This window comes from Delphinus delphis, chromosome 1 (genome assembly GCF_949987515.2).
Source record: "Delphinus delphis chromosome 1, mDelDel1.2, whole genome shotgun sequence".
Classification (NCBI taxonomy): Eukaryota; Metazoa; Chordata; class Mammalia; order Artiodactyla; family Delphinidae; genus Delphinus; species Delphinus delphis.
This window is the reverse complement of record NC_082683.1, coordinates 91,625,263-91,647,609: the sequence shown is the minus strand read 5'-3', so window position 1 is coordinate 91,647,609 and position 22,347 is coordinate 91,625,263.

Below are 22,347 nucleotides of genomic sequence, written 5' to 3'. Positions count from 1 at the left end.
CTGAATTGTTTTCAAGGATACCTGATACTTCTTCGAAGAAACGGATAATGGATACAATATAACATACAATTTAGTTGCTATATTTGAAAAAAGACCAAGTAGGATTTAATCATCAGGTCTTATGAACTGTGCTAGTCTGATGAAAAATCGCTATTATCTTTTCCAAAGCTTCTGGGAAACAAATGTTTCCTAAGTGAGGGAATAAGAGGAAAGATAATAAATTAGTTAATAACAAAGATTTTTAAAAATTGATTGATGATGCGTATTTTGGTTCTTATTATTAATTTACTAACTGTTCTATATTAAAGGAGGAGAAAGAAAAAATAAGTATAAGAGAAAACCTTATAGATATATCAGTTGAAAATCTGAGTGATGGATTGGAAGAGTGCACAGATTACTTTTATTTCAAGTTCCTATTGAGTTCCTACTACTTTTATTTCAAGTTCCAGTGAGAGCCAGACTGGTCCTTCTTAAGATTCCTAGTTTCTAAATTCTTTTTTATTCATAATTGTACTAGTATAAAATATGTTGCAGGCAAATAATATTTATTAAAGTGTTGAGTGTGGCAGTATGTGTGTGTGTTTCTATATATAGTTCTTTACATTTCAACAGAAACTAATACATCTACTGAGCATGAATAATTCACATGAAGATCATATGTCTATTTTCTTTGTTATTTGTCCAACAATTTACTTCCTTTTGGTGACACTAATAAGTCAACATGGAGACGCCTTGGCATCTTAATTGTTCCTTTGAGAAAGGAAACCTTTCTAACTTAAAAGGACAATGTATTCATCTGGAATTCTTTTCATTTATTATTTAAATGCTCCCTAGAACAATTCATATATTCCTTTATTTGATAAAATATCAGGTTAAGAATAGCTGGGGAGTAATTTTTCACTTCAACTTGAATAACTGTGGCAAGACAGTGTGACAGTAGAAGTTTAAATGATATATCTAAATTACTGTCCTTTAGAGAACTGCAGGAGGAATTTAAATTACAAAACAGACAACAACCTAAATAGTCAGCTAAGCAGAAGCCTCCCTCAGTTCATCTAAGTTCCTACTGAGAATTCTCTTATTATGTGTCTCATGCTAGTTTTCCAATGACAAACTATGATTTTAAGCTATACATTTTTCTTATGATTGCATTACTCTATATAGGACCGTCAAAATAATGAAAAGAACAAATAAAGAATGCTATATGAAGCAAAAAAGAAGGTAGTTGAGTTTTTAAAAGAAAAATTCATGGTAATGCAGGAATTAGGTATGCACACAAGCAGAAAAAACATGAAATTACCTTTGTTAAATATTGCAGATTATGAAAAATACCATTCTTACATAGTGCGTTTATAGTGGCGTAGTACAACAGTTAAGAGAAGACAGTAAACCGTGAGATTTCCTCTGGCTCTATCTCCTATCATATCCCTTCTGTGGGGTTTTTTTTCCCTGTTGCATACATCCAGATTTACCCAGATCATTGAAGTCTTGGATCACACTCTACTTGAGATTGATATATTATTAACAAACTACTAAAAGAAACCCCTTAGAACACCAAGATAACAAATCAGGTGTCCTCAACTTGTACTTTGGACTTTTTTTTAATTTATTTTTTGGCTTAAGGTAAAACAACATAACAAGTACCATATAGAGAGGAATACAAACGTGAAGCAGAGGCTGCTTCAACAGACTGATAGAAAACAGGCACTGATAAACATGCAAACAGTGCTATAATTTACCTGTAGACAAAGCTGTTAAACACACACACCAACAATAGCCATTAGCAGAAGTGGTGCCTAATTACTTTTTATAATCTTTACGATAGCTGTAATGTGAGTATCAGAGTAAGTTTATCCTAAGAACTGTCCTTTTAAGTCTCAGACTTGGCTATTTATCCCAGGTTGTCTTCCTCTGCTTAGCTTCTTGACAATACATATCCATATGTACCATCATCTGACCACAGAATGCAGATGTGAGTAAAGCAGGCCCTAGCCAAAGGGCAAGCACTGGAATCAGCAAAAGTCAGTTGCAGGATAATAAACCAGGGTAAATGCTCATTGCAGATCCCTTACTATTTGGGGAGAGACAACATCTCAGGCAGCAAGCTTAGTAAACATCAAGACCAGAAGTGTACAACTGCTGCCAAGAGCTTTAGAATTTTCCTTCTTATAAGGCTTGATGGACGTTATGGTCAATACCAGAAGTAATCATCTGAGTTACTCTCTACTTCACTCGAAGAAATCATGCTTATTCAAAATTATAAACCAAATCTTACATCATCCTAGATAATTTACATTTTTCAAAAATTTTAAGAACCTTTTTTTAGAGTAGTTTTAGGTTCACAGTAAAATTGAGAGGAAGGTACAGAGATTTGCACCTATACTGACACATCATTATCATCAGTCATAGTTTACATTAGGTTTCACTCTTGTTGTATTGATACTTTCTATAGGTTTGCATAACCATAGGGATAGCATGTATTCACCATCATAGTATCATACAGAGTATTTCCACTGCCCTAAAAATCTTCTATGGTTCAGCTATTCATCCCTCTCTCTCCCTAACCCCTGGCAACCAATGATCTTTTTACTATCTACAGTTTTGCCTTTTACAGTATGTCATATAGAAAGAATAATATGATATAGATTATTTTAATGGAAAAAATATTTTCCTACACTTTGTCTTCATAATCCTATTCCTTTGCATCCCTCCTTAAAGCCAACCACTATCATGAATTTGGATGCATAAAGCCATTTAATATCTGTGTGTGTGTGTGTGTGTACATGTATATATAGATAGATATGTATATATATATGAATAACATATACAATATTTTAATTTTTAATTAAATTTCCAAAAACTATATTTTCTTGAAACTTGTTTTTCATGGGACAATATTAGCTTTGAAAACTATCTATAATGAATAAATATCTAAAAATTTAACCAGTCCCATACTAATGGATTCTTAGATTCCTTTTAAAGGTTTACAATTACCAAAAAACTGAAATGATTATCCTTATATGTTTCCTTATTTAAATCCGCCAAATATCTCTAGCATATATGTGCAATTTGAATCAGTATATGGAGATTTGCACAATTGCTAAGCAGCACTCCAAGGTGGTAAGGTGGTTTTACAAAAAATTTACCCTCCCACAAGCACTTCAAGAGTTCCTATTTTCAAAAGGTTTTTATTCCCCATATAGATTTCCTACCTTTTTCTTTTGCTCAATTTTTGACTGAGTTGTAGTTCCTCACATATTTTATTAGATTTTTTATTGTGGATGTTAATACCTTGCCTGTTATGTGGGCATATTGCTCATAGTGTTGTTTATTTTTGTCTTCTCTTTGTTTTTGATCACTCTCATCTTGCTATATGAATGTCTATTTTATCTGTTGTTTCCTAAAATCACCTTTTGATATTTTTGAGCCTTATTTTATTCCATTTCAATATTTTATTACTACCTTTTATTTACAAAAGGTTAATACAGCTATTATTTAATAACCTATGATTTAAAAACTGAACTCATTTTAAATATTTTTAAATTAATGGATTTAAAATTATAATTATAAAATTTCTTTTAATGTTCCACTTATGTTGTAACACACAAGTTTTTATATTATATAATGTCTCCCCCATCATTCATTGCTAAGTATTTCAGCATCCAATGTAATTTTCTATTAATCCATGACGTAGACTTTGCTTAATGGTTACTTTCTTATTATACGGCATTTTTAGTCAGAGAATATGTCTTTCAGATAGTGTGTCTTATTTTATAGTTTATTTCATTGATTCTGTAGATGCTCAATTTGTAATGATTTTTGGACAAAAGCTTCTAAAATATATTTTAAATTAATTGTATTTATTATATTGTTTAAATCCTCTGAATCCTTAGAAAAACTGACAGCTTTACTTATCAGTTTCTGATTAAATCCTTTTAAAATATATCACCACCTTTTTGTGTCTCTTTTAGTTTGTGCAATTTGGCTTATATATTTCATGTCTTTTTTTTTAGGTAAATACAAATTTATAACAAATTCATAAATGATTTATAATATCTTTTTCATTGGCTGTCTTATTTTGTGGTACTCCTCTGCATCCCTATGAATTCCTTTCCACTTAAATGCTATGAGATTATGTGTATGGGATTGTTAGAGCAACTTTCATTGATCCAAGTTAATTCTTGCCAGTTAGTTCAGTAATTGTTCTATTTGTACTAATTTGAAAATGGCCCATTAGTTGAATGACCATTTCTCTAAACTTATTTTATATTAACACGTCGGTTTTGGTTAACTAGTTTTCATTTTTTCTTCGTCATGCAATGTAAAAGAATGTTCAATCTATCTAGGTTGGCTTGCTACTGCTGCTAAAGATTCAGGGGCATAAAGAGAAAAGGATTGAAAAGCATGTGGCAAATTTAGGTATGGCAATGATACTAATCAAAAATTTTTTGATTATTTTTACAACATTTTTGTTCAACATATAGTTTTTTATAAGTAGACATGATCATAAGATTGTTTAATATTAACTATATTCTGGAAGATATTTTCATAAATGTATTTATAAATTTATATCTTTATGAGAATACTGTGCCCCTCAATTCCATATCTCTCTCCTCTAGTCTTTTCCAGGTGTAGCACTAGAATTTTTATTTAGTTACCAGTGTAGGCAAATGACTTTCAGTTATAATACTCTCTATGAAGGCAAAGGGAAACTGGTCAGTGAAACATAATATCTAAATGTAAAAAGCAGAATACCTGAATCAACAATTCACTGGATTGATTATCTAAAATTATCTATTTGGTGATTTGTCTGATTCTACCTGTCTTTGATTTTTAATTTTCCATATATATTTTTCAGTTATTTATCATTTAGCCTTTCCCCTTTAAGATTACAGAAATAATTTTTAATATGTGTATAAATTTGATATTTGACAAAACTGGGCATAATTAATGAGAAAGTGATAAATTATGTTATAGATAAGCCTGGTACATTTAGGAAAATATTAATTTTGATCACTGTATTACTACATTTACAAAAGTTTTCAATTAGATTAAACAAATGTTAAACATGTTAAATAATTTTAGTAAACTCTAAGAAAGTTCACGTAGTTGTTTGAGAACGTTAAGCAAGTTAGATAAATCTAGATATTAATTTGATCTAATTGACTAAAAATATTTTGAAAAATGTTGGTTAACCAAAGATACTAAAACAAAGTCAATAAATTCATAAATAATTAATAATATATGGACAAAACTCTATGAAGCACAGATGACAGCCACTGAACTAAAACTGTAATATAGAAAGAGCTCTTAAAAGTGACCTAAAAGGCATGGAGGAAACAAATGCAAACTGCTAACTGAAAGAAGTGAATCTGAAAAGGCTACATACCATATGATTCCAGTTACAAAGCATTCTGGAAAAGGCAAAACTACAGAGATAGTAAAATGAACAGATTGCCTTGGCTTCAGAGCAGGCAGAGAAGGATGAATAGGTTAAGCAGAGGGGAATTTTAGAGTAGTGAAACTATTCTATATGATATTATAATGGTGGTAACATGTCATTATTTGTCAAGACTCATAGAGTGTAGAACACAAAGAGTAAACCCCTTAAAATGTTGGGATCAAATTTGACTCTTCCTCTTCCCTTGTCCATCTCACTAAAATGTTATCAAGTCCTTTAATGTCCAATTTTTTTTTCTTTAGTTGATCATGCTTTCATTGTCAAATCAAGAATTCATTGCCAAATCGGAGATCATAAAGATTTACTCCTATTTATTCTAATAGTATTTAAGAATTTTAGCTCTTACGTTGTTTATGCACTTTCAATTAATTACTGTATATGGAGTGATATAACTTCATTCTTTTGCATGTATATATCCAGTTGTCCCAGCATCATATGTTGACAAGACTGTTCTTTCTCCACTGAATAGGCTTGGCGACTCATCAATTAGTGATACATATTTGGGTTTAGTTCTGTACTGTCAAGTCCATTCAACTGGTCTACATGTCTATCTTTGTACCAGTATAACACTGTTCTGATTATTTTAGCTTTGTTGTGAGTTTTGAAATCCGGAAGCATAATTCCTCCAATTTTTTTTATTCTTTTTCAAAATTGTTTTAGCTATTGGAGGCCTACTGCAGCTCCATGTGAATTTGAGGATTGACTTCTCCATTTCTGCTAAAAGGCAATTGGGATGTATGTCAAGAAATGTGTCCATTTTACCTTGAATGTATAATCTGTTGGTTTATAACAGATTATAGTATTCTCTTATGATCCTTTTAGTTTCTGTAAAATGGAGAGTAATATTCCTTTTTTCATATCCTATTTTAGTTATTTGGGTGTCCCTCTCTCTCTCTCTTCATTAGTGAGTTTGGCTAAACATCTGTTCATTTTAACAATGAAAAGAAATAAATTTTGGTTTCATTGATTCTACTGTTTTCTATTCTCTATTTCATTTATCTCTACTGCAATATTTATTATTTTCTTCCTTCTGATGACTTTATGTTGGTTCGCCCTTATATTTCTACCTCTTTAGGTATAAAGGCAGGTTGCTAATTTGAGATCTTTCTTATTAATATAGATAATAAATATAAATAAGTATAAATATATATAAATAAATAATAATAAATATATAAAAGCTATAGATGTCCTTTTAGTAGTTAGCTGCATCCCATAAGTTTTGGTATGATGTGTTTTCATTTTTATTCATTTCAAAGTATATTATAGTTTCCTTAGTGATTCTTCTTTGACCTATTGGTTGGTTGAGAGTATGCTGTTTAATTTCCACATATTTGTAAATATTCCAGTTTCCTTTCTTTTATTTCTTTCTAGGTTTATTCCATTGCAGTCAAGACATGGAACTTTCTATTACTTCAATCTTTTTAAGTTTATTGAAAATTATTTGATGGCCTAAAATTTGCTTTATTCTGGAAGATGTTCCATGTGTAGTTAACAAGAATGTGTAATCGATTGTTACGTGGAGTGTTTCTGTATATTATTAGGTCTAGTTGTTTTTAGAGTATTGTCCAAGTTCTCTATTTCCTTATTGATCTTCACTCAAGATGTTTTATCCATTATTGATGGTGGGGTTTAAAGTCTCCAACTATTATTGAGAAGTGTCTATTTTTCCCTTCAATTCTGTGAATTTTTACTTCAAATATTTTGAGGCTTTACTGTTAGATGTGTGTATGTTTATGCTTGATATCCCTTCTTGATGAACTGACTCTGTCATCAATATAAAATGTACCTCTTTACCTCTTCTAAATTTTTTGTCTTAAAATTGATATTTTCTGAGAGTAGTAAAGCCATCCTGGTTCATTTTTGGTTACTATTTGTATGAAATATCTTTTTCCATTCTTTCACTTTTATCCTCTTTGTATCTTTTGGTTGAATGTTAGTCTCTTGCAAGCATCACTTGGTCGGATCATGGTTGTTGTTTTCTTCCATTCTTACAATATCTGTAAATTAATTGGTAAGTTTAATCTGTTTATATTTAAAGTAATTACTAACAATGGAGTAATTGTTTCTGCCATTTATTATTGTTACATATTTTTATTCTTCAATTTTTCCAATATTGCCTTCTTTTGAAGTTTTAAAAATTTTTTCCAGTGTACCATTTTAATCACCTCTTCATTTCCTTTACTTTATATTTTTTGAGTTATTTTCTTAGTGGTTACCATGAAGATTACAGTTCACATTTTAACTTTATAACAACTTATTTTGAATTGATACCAAAGTATCTTTAATAGAATACATTAACGCTGCTCCTATCCAACTCTGCTACCACCTTTATGTTGTTGTTATTTGTCACAAATTCTACCACTCTATTTTTTGCAGTAACATATTTATTGTTGTATGCACTTGCTTTAAAACAATACAGGAAACAAGAAAGAGGAGTTACATATCAAAAATAAAATATACTAGTGTTTATATTTACTTAGGTAGTTATCTATACCAATAATCTTTATTTTCTTTTCTTAAAAAAACCTTTATAATTTTAGAGCAGTTTTAGGTCCACAGCAAAATGAAGAGGAAGGTACAGAGATTTCCCATTACCTCCTACCCCCACACATGCAGAGACTCTGTCTTAGCAACATACTGCAACAGAGTAGTACACTGTTACAACAGATGAACCTACATTGACACATCATAAACCTAAATTCTATAGTTTACATTAGGGTTCACTCTTGTTGTAAATTCTGTGGGTTTTGACAAATGTATAATGCAATGAATCCATCATTATAGTATCATACGGTGTATCTTCACTGCCATAAAAATCTTCTGTGCTCTATTATTCGTCCCCTAATGCCCACCCCCTGATCTTTCTACTGTCTCTGTAGTTTTGCCTTTTCCATACTGTCATATACTTGGAATCATGTATTATGAAAGCCTTTACAGATTGGCTTTTTAAACACACTATTATGCATTTAAGGTTCCTTCATTCATGTCTTTTGATAGATTGCTAGCACATTTTGTTTTACTGAGAAATAATATTCCACTGTCTGGATGTGCTGCAGTTTATTTATCCATTTACCTACTGAAGGACACCTTTAGCTGCTTCCAAGTTTTGGCAACTATAAATAACGCTGCTATAAACATCCATGTGCAGGTTTCTGTGTGGACATACGTTTTCAATTCCTTTGGATAAAAATATCAAGGGGAACAAATCCTGGATTATCTGGTAAAATATGTTTAATTTTGTAAGAAACTGCCAAACTGTCTTCCAAAGTGACTATACCATTTTGCATTCTACCAGCAATGAAGAAGAGATCCTGTTGCTCCATATCCTTGCCATCATTTTGTGATATTGGTGTTCTAGATTTTGGCCATTTTGGCCATTCTACTAGGTATGTAGTGGTATCTCATTTTAATTTACGTTTCCCTGATGACATATGATGTGGAGCATCTTTTCATATGCTTACTTGCCATCTGTACATCTTTTTTGGTGAGAAGTCTGTTAAGGTCTTTGGTCCATTTCTTAACTAGGTTTTCTTACTGGTAAGTTTTAAGAGTTCTTTGTATATTTTGGATAAGTCCTTTATCAGATGAATCTTTCACAAATATTTTCTCTCAGTCTGTGGCTTGTCTTCTCATTCTCTTAATTCTTTTCAGGCAGTTCTTACCAGCTCAATAGTTGTTTTGGTGAAGGAACTGATTCCTGGAGCTTCCTATTCTGTTTTCTATCATGTTGTCTCTCCATACTATCGTTTTTTTTTCCTTTGGATAACTCATTTTCTTAATGACCTATACCATTCTCATTGTTCTAGTTGTTGTATTAATTATTTTTAATAGTATTAAGTTTGAAAGGGAAAAGAGACACTTTTCTATTTCAGTATCCAATTATCTTACAGAAGCACTTGCTATCTTAACTGTAAAATACTCTGCAGCTACTTTTACTTTCTTTTTATCACTGTTCGCATTGCCCTTTGAAACCTATGAAAAAAGTATACATTTTCATGGCCAGGTAACTCTGGGTCTTAGTTGGAAAAAAAAATATTGAAGTCAAAAGAAACAGAATATTTTTTATTTTCAGAACTACTCCTGGTCACAGATCTTAGATAATTTACACTTCTTCAAGACCTGAACAAACTCTCCAGCTACTCTTGGATTTCTGTTTCTAATTTCAAAGCCTGTTCCTAACTGAAAAGAAGAGATTTAGACTTAAAGATTCCCACTGGTGAGGACTGGCCTCTGTTTTGTTCCTTAAAACTTCTCTTCCCAATCATATGGGTTATATGTACACTGCACTTGGTTATATGTATCTATGCTCTTAATATCACAGAATGTTAGTAACAAAATATTTTAGATTTACAAAGTCAATGGTTTTTAAATTTTATTAAAGCAATAAATTTTTTTCACACAGAATTTACAAATACATGTTTATGTGTAAGTTTATGTGTGTGTGTGAAAGTGTGTGTGAATGTGTGTGTGTGTGTGTGTGTGTGTGTGTAAAAACAGGGCTTTTCAAAGGACAAAAGACCCCACCCACTCACTTTCCTTACCCACTTAGCCCCTTCAGGAAATTCTTAAAACACCTTTGTGTAAACATCTGACAAGCCTAGGCATAATTGCAACTACTTATGTAATCTTATCTACTTGGACAGTTTAAGAAACTAACATACAAAAAGTGGTGATTTATTCAAGATCCCCAATGCATTAATGAACAATGAATATATTCTAGGTATATTGACCATTTTCGTTTTGTTGTTCTTGTTGTCATAACTCTTGGTTGGGCTGATTAACTGAAATCTACATTGGGACACAAAGCTCAGTAATTTGAAATGATGGGAGAAGTGCTTTATTTATGATTTTATGTACATATGAAACAGTAGATCAAAATATTAGCTTCAGTCAAAGTTTTGTGGACTGCAGATAACAGAATTCAAGCTAATGTAAGGAAGGAAAGCATATACTGAAATATCTTGTATAATTCAAGTACAGTAGAGTCTCATAAATGGCAGGAACTAGAAAATCATCAGAAATCCAGAACTCAGGCTATTCTCTCTTAATGCATTCTATTTTTGCTTCTCTTCTATGATTGCCTAATTATTTTCCCCCAGCATCCATTATTTAATTCTCCTTGCACACAGGAAAAACATAAGGAGGCCACAGCATCTGGTGGCAGCCCCACTAGATTTTATCCTTTGCTCCTGCAATTTTTCCCACACCAATTCCAAATATCCAAATGAAAGAATCTGCTTGAACTGGTTCAGATGAAGTAAATCCTCCTGGCCCATTAACTTCAGCTAGGGAGTTTGCTATAAGGTTTAAATAAGACAGTTCATTGAAAATTCATAGTTTACAGTCTGGCAAAAAGTAAACACTGGCAAAAGGCAATAAATAGGCAGAGCATAGGCTTTTTAGTGCAGTGAAAATACTCTGTATGAAATTATATTGATGTATATATGTCATTATACATTTGTTAAAACTTACAGAATATACAACACCAAGAGTGAATTCTAAGGTAAACTATGGACTTTGAGTGATTATGATGTGTCAATGTAGATTCATCCCTCATAAAAATGTACCATCTCGTGAGTGCTTTTGATAACTGAGAGGCTATGCATGCATAGGGACAGGGGTTACAGAAGAAATCTCTGTGCCTTCCTCTCAGCTTTGTTATAAGCCTAAAACAGCTCTAAAATAATCTTTTAAATATAATTAAAAATAAAGTAAACAATAAATCTTCATCATTATCTTCACTGTCACCATAATATGCACACTGATGGTGAAGAACAATTCTTCTAACTCTAACTTATGTATGTATTCTAAGGTAATATGCAAACCAAGTATTATAAACCGTTTGAGAAACAGGAAAATCTAAAAGGTAATACTCCAATGGAATACTCCAAAAAGCGAACCTTGTAAAACATGTTCAGAAAAAAATATCAATAATGATCAAATATAAACGATCTCAGTTTATCAAATTGATGCCAGTTACCGCTAGGATAGCATATAATCAATAATGAGTTCAGTCTCAACTTTTTTTTTCTCACTGTCTGACTTTTGAATTCTGAATCATTACAGTCTTTGGAAAAGCTTTAGCAGAAGTATTTGTACTTAACACAGAGATCTGCATATCCTAAGTGTCATAGGCAATGTGCTATTTAAAAGTTGAAGGAGTGCTAATTATTGGGGATGTTCACATGGCTGATACTGAATGTGAGAGCCAGTGCTACTGCTCAACAAACCACTGAGACAGTCTGAACAGTTTTGAAGGATAAAATTGGAGGACTCAGAGCATTTGCAGCCTAAGGCTATGGCATGAAGCAGCCACAACATTACCTTGCCTAGAAACCACAAAACAATTTAAAGTATCCTTGTGGGAGTAAGGAAAAAAGTGCCTAGAAGTGTTTGATTTTTAATATTTCTGAGTACACAAAGGATAAAAAGTATTGAAATGCAGCATTACCATATCTGAATCAGTTTAGTGTCTGTATTACAAAATCCCTTTGGGTTTTTATAAGAGAAACAGTAGTGGAAACATCAAGGGAAAAGAACATCACTTTTTTCACATATATTCTGAGATTTTACAACTGAATATGTTTCTTCATTTTTAATTCAGAGACACATAGATATAGGGACAAAGACTATCTAATGCCTTGCTTTCAAATTTAATGGCATATTTAATAAAATCACATCCAGTTAAACAGGCTATGAAGCCTTGCTCCTCTGCATTACATTAATATATCTCATTAATCCTTAGGGCTCAGTTAGACTTTCTTAGTATTTGTGGCTTCAGTCTTTTCAGTGAGTTGCTGGAGCCATAGGCTCTGTCACCCAGGAAGCTTTGCTAAAATGATTGCAGCTTAATAGCCCTCACATTGGAGTTGTTTACTGCCAGTAGTTGAAATTAACTGTGGTGCCTATTAGCCCAAGAGAAACAAAATTTTTAAATTAGAGCCTCAGCACTTTTCATTTCTCATGGTACCCTTACATCAAATGTATTCACAAAGAGGTGTGTAGAGGTATTGAACAAATCAAATCACAGTCAAGTTTTAATGGGATACTACTGCTGTCTCCTTTCTGTAACTAAGACATCAAAACAGCAACAAAGAACATTAAATCCCAACCTTCCTTATGTTAATATTCAAACCTGTGTGCAATTTTGATCTTAAAGAGGCAGAAAAAAAATTTTTAACTGAGAAAATAATGCTGGCACTTGAATGAGAAATACATTATGCAAGATTTCATGGTGGGGACAGGGTAGTTCTAGTTCCCCATGTTTGCTACAGAAAAAAAAAATTTGATGTGGGTCCAAGAGGCCAATTTTATTTTCCTACAGCAAGACATGCCAAAATATCTCAAGCAGATCTTGTACCATTAACTAAATTCTTACTATTTGCTCGAAAATATGCTACATGTTTTACCTACCTTATCTCAGTTAACTGTAATTCAACACTGTGGAGTAGGTACTATTACCCCACTTCATAGAGAAAAATTAAGGCGCAGAGAAGTTAAATAAGTTGTTCAAAGTCAGATAGCCAATTAATGATGAAGCTATGACGTAAACCTAACTCTGACTTTAAAGCCACAGATCATGTTTTCTTTTTTTTTTTTTTTGGTCAAACTATTTTATATCAAATTTTTCTATCAAAATAACCATGTTTTGAAAACTCAATGAATTTAGTCTATTTAAAGAATTCTAAAACCATCACTACATTTTACCAAGATCAAATTTTAAAACATTCGCATATCCTAAAAAGAAAATTTGTGCCCACCCCTCTCCCTAGGTAACTATTACTCTATTTTTCTATCTCTGTAGATTTGTCTTTTCTGGTTAGTTCATATGAGTGAAATCATATAATATGTATTCTTTTATGTCTGACTTCTTTCACTGAGAACAGTGCCTTAAAATTTTTTAAAGGTTAATTTATTTTTATTATTATCTGTTTAAATATTCTCAAAAACTGATATTCAAGAATTTTGAGTTAAAAAACCATTAGCACCACAATCCTTTATATATGCAGTTTCATCTATCTGGGGATTTAAAATAATGTATAGCATTATAATTTAAAGATAGTGTTTACTTATTTTTTCTAATTATGTGCTTATATATACTCAAATTTAGTTGGGATGCACTTAATTGAAGTGTAGTAGAGAATAATGTACTCTAAGAATATGAGAATTAACAGAATGAGCAGAAATTAGATAAAACAATGCATAAGAAGGTCCATTGTATTCTAAAATTCCATATTTTCTCCAAAGACTCTTGTTTTGTTATCAAACTCTTAAAAGTTATAAAATCTAGAAAGATGTATTTGAATAATAACAGCTTTTATAAATATTACATTAATTTACTTGAAATGTAGGCGGGTGGGACTAGAAAAAATGTAGGTAAGTAATGCAGAAAATTGACATTTATAGTCATGTAATCAGAATAAAGATGCAACTGTTTTAGTTAAAAAGATTGGTCAATTATTCTTCATTAAAAATTATGTGTAAAATCCACTGGTTGCTTTTAATTCTCAACTCAACAAAACTTCAGTTATATAGAGGTTGTATTTCTGATAACTATAGTTAAAAAATAATCACTATTAAATATAAAAGGATAGAAAAAAATTACTGACCAATAACTATAAATACATTCCAATGGAAAACAAATACATAAAAGAAAAGTAAAAAGACATATCCAGGGGCTTCCCTGGTGGCGCAGTGGTTGAGAGTCCGCCTGCCGATGCAAGGGACACGGGTTCGTGCCCCGGTCCGGGAAGATCGCACATGCCGCGGAGAGGCTGGGCCTGTGAGCCATGGCCGCTGAGCCTGCGCGTCTGGAGCCTGTGCTCCGCAACGGGAGAGGCCACAACAGTGAGAGGCCCGCGTACCACAAAAAAAAAAAAAAAAAAAAAATTTCCATTTTCAAAATCAAGAAAAACACTTCCACCAAAACCAGAAAGGAATACAAGTAAGTTGAAATGAAACTTAAAGCTGTTGAGCTGATGGCCCAAAAGCAAACAGAGGTAGCCAAGAACTAGATGCCTTAATAAAAGGAATAAGAAATGTTTAACATGTCATGCAGGCTCACTGCAAGAAATTGGGATAGGACTTCTTACCTATGAAATGAGGCTGAACAAAGCTGTGACCACTGCCTGGGATTAAGGCTAAAACTTAGAGAGGGTACGATAACACAGACACAACCTCAAAACCAGGACCTCAAATATTATTCAGGTACCCTGAATCTTTAGGCATCCTGTGGTGTTAAGTAGATTCAACTGTAAAACAATATGGAAAGGTACATCTTATTCTGCAGGAGGGTGTGAGTATTAAATGAGATAAAATAGTTTTGACTTTGCACAAAAGAGGTTTTCGATACACCTGTGATTATTGTCAGGCACTCAGCTGAGCTGGAAGAGCCGAGCTGCTAGGTATCAGAGCGACCAATTAAAGCAACAAGCCAAAAATTAGAGTTAAGCCTTTAATCACTAACTGCAATTGGTATAAGCAAGAGTCTAAAACCAAAGGAAGTGCCGCCTCAACCTGTGCCATTTTCCCCCATGGAACTCAACACCTATAACATCAGGAGAATCAGCATAGAAGTGGAAGCAGGAAAGTTCCCATATAGTCCACACTAAGTTTCCCTTATTATTTTTTCTGGCATTATTGAGGTTAATTAACAAATAAAATTGTATACATTTAACATGTATATGTGATAATTGGATATACCATGTATGCATTGTGAAATGATTACCACAAATAAGTCAATTAATATATCCATTACCACACGTAGTTTCTTTTTTTTTTTTTTCTGGTGAATATGCTTAAGATCTACTTTCTTAAAGACAAATACCGTATGCTAACACATATATATGGAATTTAAGAAAAAAAATGTCATGAAGAACCTAGGGGTAAGACAGGAATAAAGACACAGACCTACTAGAGAACGGACTTGAGGATATGGGGAGGGGGAAGGGTGAGCTGTGACAAAGCGACAGCAAGGCATGGACATATATACACTACCAAAGGTAAGGTAGATAGCTAGTGGTAAGCAGCCGCATAGCACAGGGAGATCAGCTCCCTGCTTTGTGACCACCTGGAGGGGTGGGATAGGGAGGGTGGGAGGGAGGGAGACGCAAGAGGGAAGAGATATGGGAACACATGTATATGTATAACTGATTCACTTTGTTGTAGAGCAGAAACTGACACACGATTGTAAAGCAATTGTACCCCAATAAAGATGTTTAAAAAAAAAAGAAAAAGATTTTAGCACTATTAAAAAAAAAAGGATCTACTCTCTTAGCAAATTTCAAGTATACAATCCAGTATTATTAACTACCATCACCTTGCTGTACATACTAAGGTTTTTGACTAGAATGTGTCTGTGCCACACTTTAGTAGATATAATTCTAACTTCACCAGGAATTCTGCTACTATTTATTTAATCATCCCAAACACATTTGAGAAAAAGAATTATGTGGGTTTTTATTCTTTTTTCAGTTCCCTGTGCAGTAAAACTTAAATGATACAGCTGAAATTCAGCTCTAGAGCCATCTTCCTCTATATGTTTTAACAAATATAAGTTTCTTCCTATGTGGAAACAGTCTGTGTGCTACATACTAGCTTTTTGTATAATTGCCAAGTCTCTTTCCTCTTTTAGACAGGATATTGTATTAATACTTGCAACTACAACCAGAGCAGAGAATGAGAAGAGCATGCAGAATTATATGATAACAGCAGTGGATGCCAGTGCAAAGTCGTTCCCTGGAGAGATTCATAATGGGCACCAAAACCAGCAAAACGAAGGAGCTCATTCATTCATTTATGCATTCGTGACTATTTATTAGATGTATACTGTGCATCATCCTGAGAATTAGAAAACTGTGAAGAGTGACTAAGCCTGAGATTATTCCAGATGCTCTTCAAAATATTTAAAGCAGTACATGTCTCCCTAAATGCTCTTTTCTAGTCTTCAGGAATGTAGTACCATTTTTTCTACACAATTAACTTGTAAAGAAAAGATGTTATATTTCATTTTCAAAATTAGGGAGAAGAGAGATTATGAGAGGTGTCATGCCTAGAAAAATAAACACTGCATGTGTTTTGGCATAAATAAGGACCATTAAAAGAGAAAATGGCTTGCTACAGAATCCTCAGTGTTGCAATTCTATAAAACGAGATTTTCCTTGTTTCCTTAAAATAACGTATAAGACTGCGGATGCTATTTATGTGAGCCGTTTCAGAAAGAAACACGTACATTGTTTATTTAAAATATATGTCATCTTCCTTGTATACTGGTAGAGAAAAATGTTCATAGTCAATGAAATGTTTTATAGTTTTCTCTACAGAGAAGAAAGGTTAAAGAAAGCCCCCCCCCCAAACAACCCCTAAAGCATTTATGCAGATTTTTAATAATTCACTTTAAGTTTGAGGAACCTGAATACCGGTTAAAAATCTATGTGTGGTTTTCTAGGCCTGACCATAGACTACCACAAAGACTTTCCCTGACGGGCTTCCTGGGGAAAAGCTGCACATCCCAATGTCAGATGTGGTGCACAGCGAGTGGATTAGAGTCTCACGAGACTTGCAATCAAGGATTCAGGGCCCTCTGTGTATTTGTACATACAGTCGTCCCTTAGTTGGCCCTGCGAGCCTGCGCAGGTTCCGCCTGCACCCTGTACACATAACCTGCATTTTTAGCCTAGGCACTTTAATTCCTAGGTCTATTTATTGGGGCCTCCACAGGCACCTTTATGAGGTGGGGGAGGAGGGGGAAGTGTTGAAGATACATTTCTTCCCTTTTCTCACTTAGTACTCAGTCAGTTTTCCCCTCCTAGCCTCTAGAGTCTCCTTACCCCTGCCCCAGGGTCCATAAAACTACAGGAGTCATGGTTCAGAGTTCCCTGGACAGTGAGGTGCTAATGCACCTGCCCCTCACCTGGGGAACCTCCTGTGTTCTTGGGCAGGGAGTAATGATCAGATCTAGGAGGCACAAACTCTGGTTTTAGCATCTTGCATATACCATCTAGTAAGTTATTAAAGGTTTGATAGTTACTTTCATTTGGGGTTTGTTGCTTTGATCAGCTACTTGAATACCTGAGAATGTAGCTCTTTCCAGCTCAGCTGAGCTCCTGACAAAGTTATACACGTTTTCTTCAGAGGTTTTAAAAAGTCCTTCTAAGTAAATATGTCAGTCACTCAGCTAAATTTCTTCATTGAGCAGGTATTTATGGAGCACACCCTGAAGCCTGCACCCTGCTAAGAGCTGGATCACAAAACAGAAGAAGCCAATGTGCCTACTCTTGGGAAAGTGGAGAAGAGGCTTTGCAAAGAGAGGACTATAAGCCCTGGAGACTTTTCCAAGAACACAGAACAAAGAAAAAATCTCAGCAGTACAGTAAAGGCAACACAGTGCTATTCCAAAATTGGGATTGTCATACTTAAGCCATGGAATATTTGTCCTACATGAAACAGGTGCTGGCATACATACATGGGTAAAAAAGTGAGGCGCAGACTTCCCCCACCATCTGCACAAACGCAGATCACACTATCTCCATGGATTGCCTGCCTTGTGACCTGAAATGCTTCTATAAAGATATTAATTCCTTCCATGAATACACACCTTCCTCACTGTGATTATTTTGGTGAGGTTGGTCTTACTTAAATGAGTGTGACTGGCCTTCATTTTATTTAACATGCAGACATGTTTAATTACATGAATCTTAGTTAAGATAAGGAATTAAAATTATATTCTCGTGAGAAGATGGTATCAGGAAATAAGGCTGATTGCAGAAGGCTAGCTTGGACGGAGCCGTCTTCGAAGAAGAAGGGCAAGGGAGCTAAAACTTGGCCACTGGCATCTGGAGACTAGTCAGGAAGCAACAGGAAAAGCATGGGAGGCATACATGGGGAAGAGAGAGAAACCAAAGGGAATTCATTACCCCACAATTTTAAGAGTCCCCACATTGTTTGCAGCAAATAAAATGGAGGCAAAATGTCAGTTACCATGGGGCTGAAGTCTAAAAGAACCACAGTGTTCTCACAGGAGTTCAACTATTCAATGTCAAGCTTGCTCTAGTAATTACCTACATTTATATTTGACACATGAATATATATATATATATATATATATATATATATATATACACACACACACACACACACACACACACACACACATAAATATTTATGAGTAGCCATAAGGCTTACAGTAAGATCCACCCAAAATAGCAATATTACACTGGTGCCTTATTTTCCTTACTTATAAGGCAAACTCTCTAATTGATGAGTCATAACCTGCTAGAATTCTTAGACTATTATGATCCAAGAAAGTTTTCTGGAGTTATGTGTTTGGGTGCTTACACTGCCAACATTCACAACTCCTATTACAGCTAGTGTATCCCAGCTCTCCCAGACACCCTGTCAAAATAATGAGATGGTGAAAATGCAAAGTGTACATCTCAATGTTCAAGACCCAGATCTGACACTTGAGCTTTGCATGTGTCACAGACAGAATATGTCTATAGAATGATTTTGATTTGACAGAAATCTTCTACCTGCTTACCCATCACAACTGTAAAAGTACAAGTCCACTCTAATGATATATTTAAAACTTCTAGGTCAAATAATACAATTTGGGATTATTCTAATGTGGACTCTAAGTGAATGTCCACAGTTTACCTACTGGCCAATGTACATTTAAATAATAGTAAGGTGGAGAGGCAAATTTCCAGCCATTACTGCAAGTTTTGGGATGTATTACAAATTGTAATGGTAGAGGACAAATGAATTCTACTACCTCAAATTTCTTATTTTCAAGAAATACATTTCCATATAATCCAAAAATATTCACATTAATACAGCTAGTTATTTTTATATTAGAGTGCATACATTTCTTTTAATAAAAAGTCAAATTTTTGTTTCTTTACTCCTTTCCTAAAAAGTCTTAAAGAACTGTGTAGTCCAATGTTCATTGCAGCTATTTGCAATACCCAGGACATGGAACCAACCTAAATATCCATCAACAGATGAATGGATAAAGAAGATGTGGCACATACATACAATGGAATATTACTCCGCCATAAAAAGAAACGAAATTGAGTTATTTGTAGTGAGGTGGATAGATCTACAGTCTGTCATACAGAGTGAACTAAGTCAGAAAGAGAAAAACAAATACCGTATGCTAACGCATATATATGGAATCTAAAACAAAAAACAAAAAACTGTGTAGTCTACACTGCTTCCCTTCTTGTGTAGGAATTTAAAATGCCCTTCATGTTGGTCTTCATTCCTGAATCTGTCCTAAACCCCTTCTATTTCTTTCATAATTTTCTGCCATCAAATTATTTCACTCCCCACATCTTTATGACCTATGAAAGTACTTACCTAAAAACCCCAAATCTTTTCCAGTAGATCTTTCAAAATTGGTTTAAGTCTTCCCAAATTTCTTGAGTCAGAAATATGTCTACTGTGGGTCTACATTTGCTCATACTCTTTCAAAACTTTCCCTTTAAATTCTGGATTATATTCCTAGCACTTTGACTGCTTTCTTGGCAGTTACCTTGTAATATCCAACATTTTAAAAGACTTCTTACACTTTTTAGCTTGTCTATGATATTTAATAACATCACAGCACATCCCAGTCTTTTGACGATTATATTTATTTTACCCTTCATATTCTTCTCTACTCTCTGCTGAAATGCCAGTCTTTTAAGAAAATTCCCCTTTATTTACTAGTAGTAAAGGATTAGGTCATTGTTACCACTACAACTCTGACAACTGAAATGATCCAGCATATGTGCATTGTGTACTGTGCATTGTCCTTTAGTAAAAAAAACATATATATCTAATCATGGGGCATTTATGCTACTTCCAGGTCTTTCCAAATGATCTTCTCATTCATCTATTCTAATAACTGGAACAGGTTTCTGCCTATGTATTTCTTCCATGCCCTGCTACTCTGGCTCACCAGCTATATCTGAAACCAAATTGTTTATATTAGTTCCTTTAGGTTACCAACCTTGGTATTCTCACTTAATCTTTGGATTGTCTATTTCCTCAAGTTCTGGCTTACACTCAGATCCAGGCAAGTCAGTCTTCTTCTAAAGACTTGGTTCCAGAGACCAAGAAAGCAAGGCATTTTTTGACACTGACTGAACTCTGGAAAAATGGTATTTATCTAGTCTAAATGATGGCCACAAAATCTGTACATCTGCTTTACTATTTACTAATATGAGGCCTCAGAGGAGTTCTGCAATATGTCTGATGAGAAGTCGGCTGCTAATCTTACTGTGGTTTGCTACACATAATGAATTGTTTTGCCCTTCTTGCTTTCAAGATTTTCTCTTTGTCTTTGGCTCTCAACAGTTTGTGCTGTCTAGTTGTGAATCTCTTATGTTTATTCTCTGTGGTGTTTGTTGACCTTCTTAGATGTGTAGATTAATGTTTTCTTTGAATTTAGAAAGTTTTCAGTCATTACGTCTTGAAATATTTTTCAGTACCTCTCTTTCTGTCTTCTCTGGTCCATCCAATTATGTGTGCTTTGCCATGTGGACAACAGTTCTCTGAGAAACTATCTTACATTTTACTGTTCTTCAGATTGGATAATCTCTTTTGACCTGTTTTTAAGTTTACCAATTGTTCCTTCTGCCACCTGTAATGTGCTGGTGAGCACCTATCGTCAATTTTTTTTTTAATAAATTTATTTATTATTATTTTTGGCCGCATTGGGTCTTTGTTGCTGCGTACAGCTTTCTCTAGTTGTGGTGAGCAGGGGCTACTCTTTGTTGCAGTGCACAGGCTTCTCATTGTGGTGGCTTCTCTTGTTGCAGAGCTCAGGCTCTAGGTGCGCAGGCTTCAGTACTTGTGGCTTGCGGGCTCTAGAGCACAGCCTCGGTAGTTGTGGCATACGGGCTTAGTTGCTCTGTGGCATGTGGATCTTCCCGGACCAGGGCTCGAACCCGTGTCCCCTGCATTGGCAGGCAGATTCTTAACCACTGCACCACCAGGGAAGCCCCATAGTCAATTTTTTATTTAGTTATTGAACTTTCAATTTTAGAATTTTCATTTTTTAATGTAATTCTTTTATCTTTTGCTTATATTATTAATTTTTTGACTTAATGCATAAAACTTTCCTTTAAATATTAAATATGGTTTCTTTGAATATATCTATGATACTTTGTATTATATGAGTACTATAGTACTCATATTTTGAGAACATATTTATAATAGGTGCTTTTATTTTCTTTTAAGTCCAACATCTGGGCTCCCTCTGGATAGTTTCTCCAAAGAAAAAGAAGATAGAAAAACACAAATGTTTAGCAAAAAGAGTGATTGTAGAGATGACCAAATGAGCATAAAGTCACCTATGCTGAGAAACAGGAGTAGTGTATTTGTGGAAAACTTTTTAAAAAAGATTTTAGTGATTTTCTTCTCAGCACATTTTATGTATTCAGTCTTTTTTTGTGTACCATTAAAAGAAAGAATCAGAAGAAATAGAAAACATCTCTTATAATCTTAAATCTTCCTCACAAAACTGTTCCTATGACTCCCTCTACTCTTTTGTGAATAATGCTATATGAATTATTTTGTGAATAATGCTATGATCAAAGATTACATTAATTTATATATATATATAAAAATATTTATATATAAATCTCTCCACATTTTTCAGATACCTTATTTTGGATTGAGCAAATAATTGGAAATAAGAAACAAACTGAAAAAGTATAAAATGTATAATTGTAGATATATGAAATCTTTATATATAACAAATAATTAAGTACAAGACCTGTTTTTTTGGAATTTACCTTATCTGACACCTTCTCCATAAAAATTCAGGAAGTCAGCATTTTTCAATTGTGTTTCATCATGTGCTGATGAGAAGCTTTACATTCCATTCTCTGGTCCAGTGT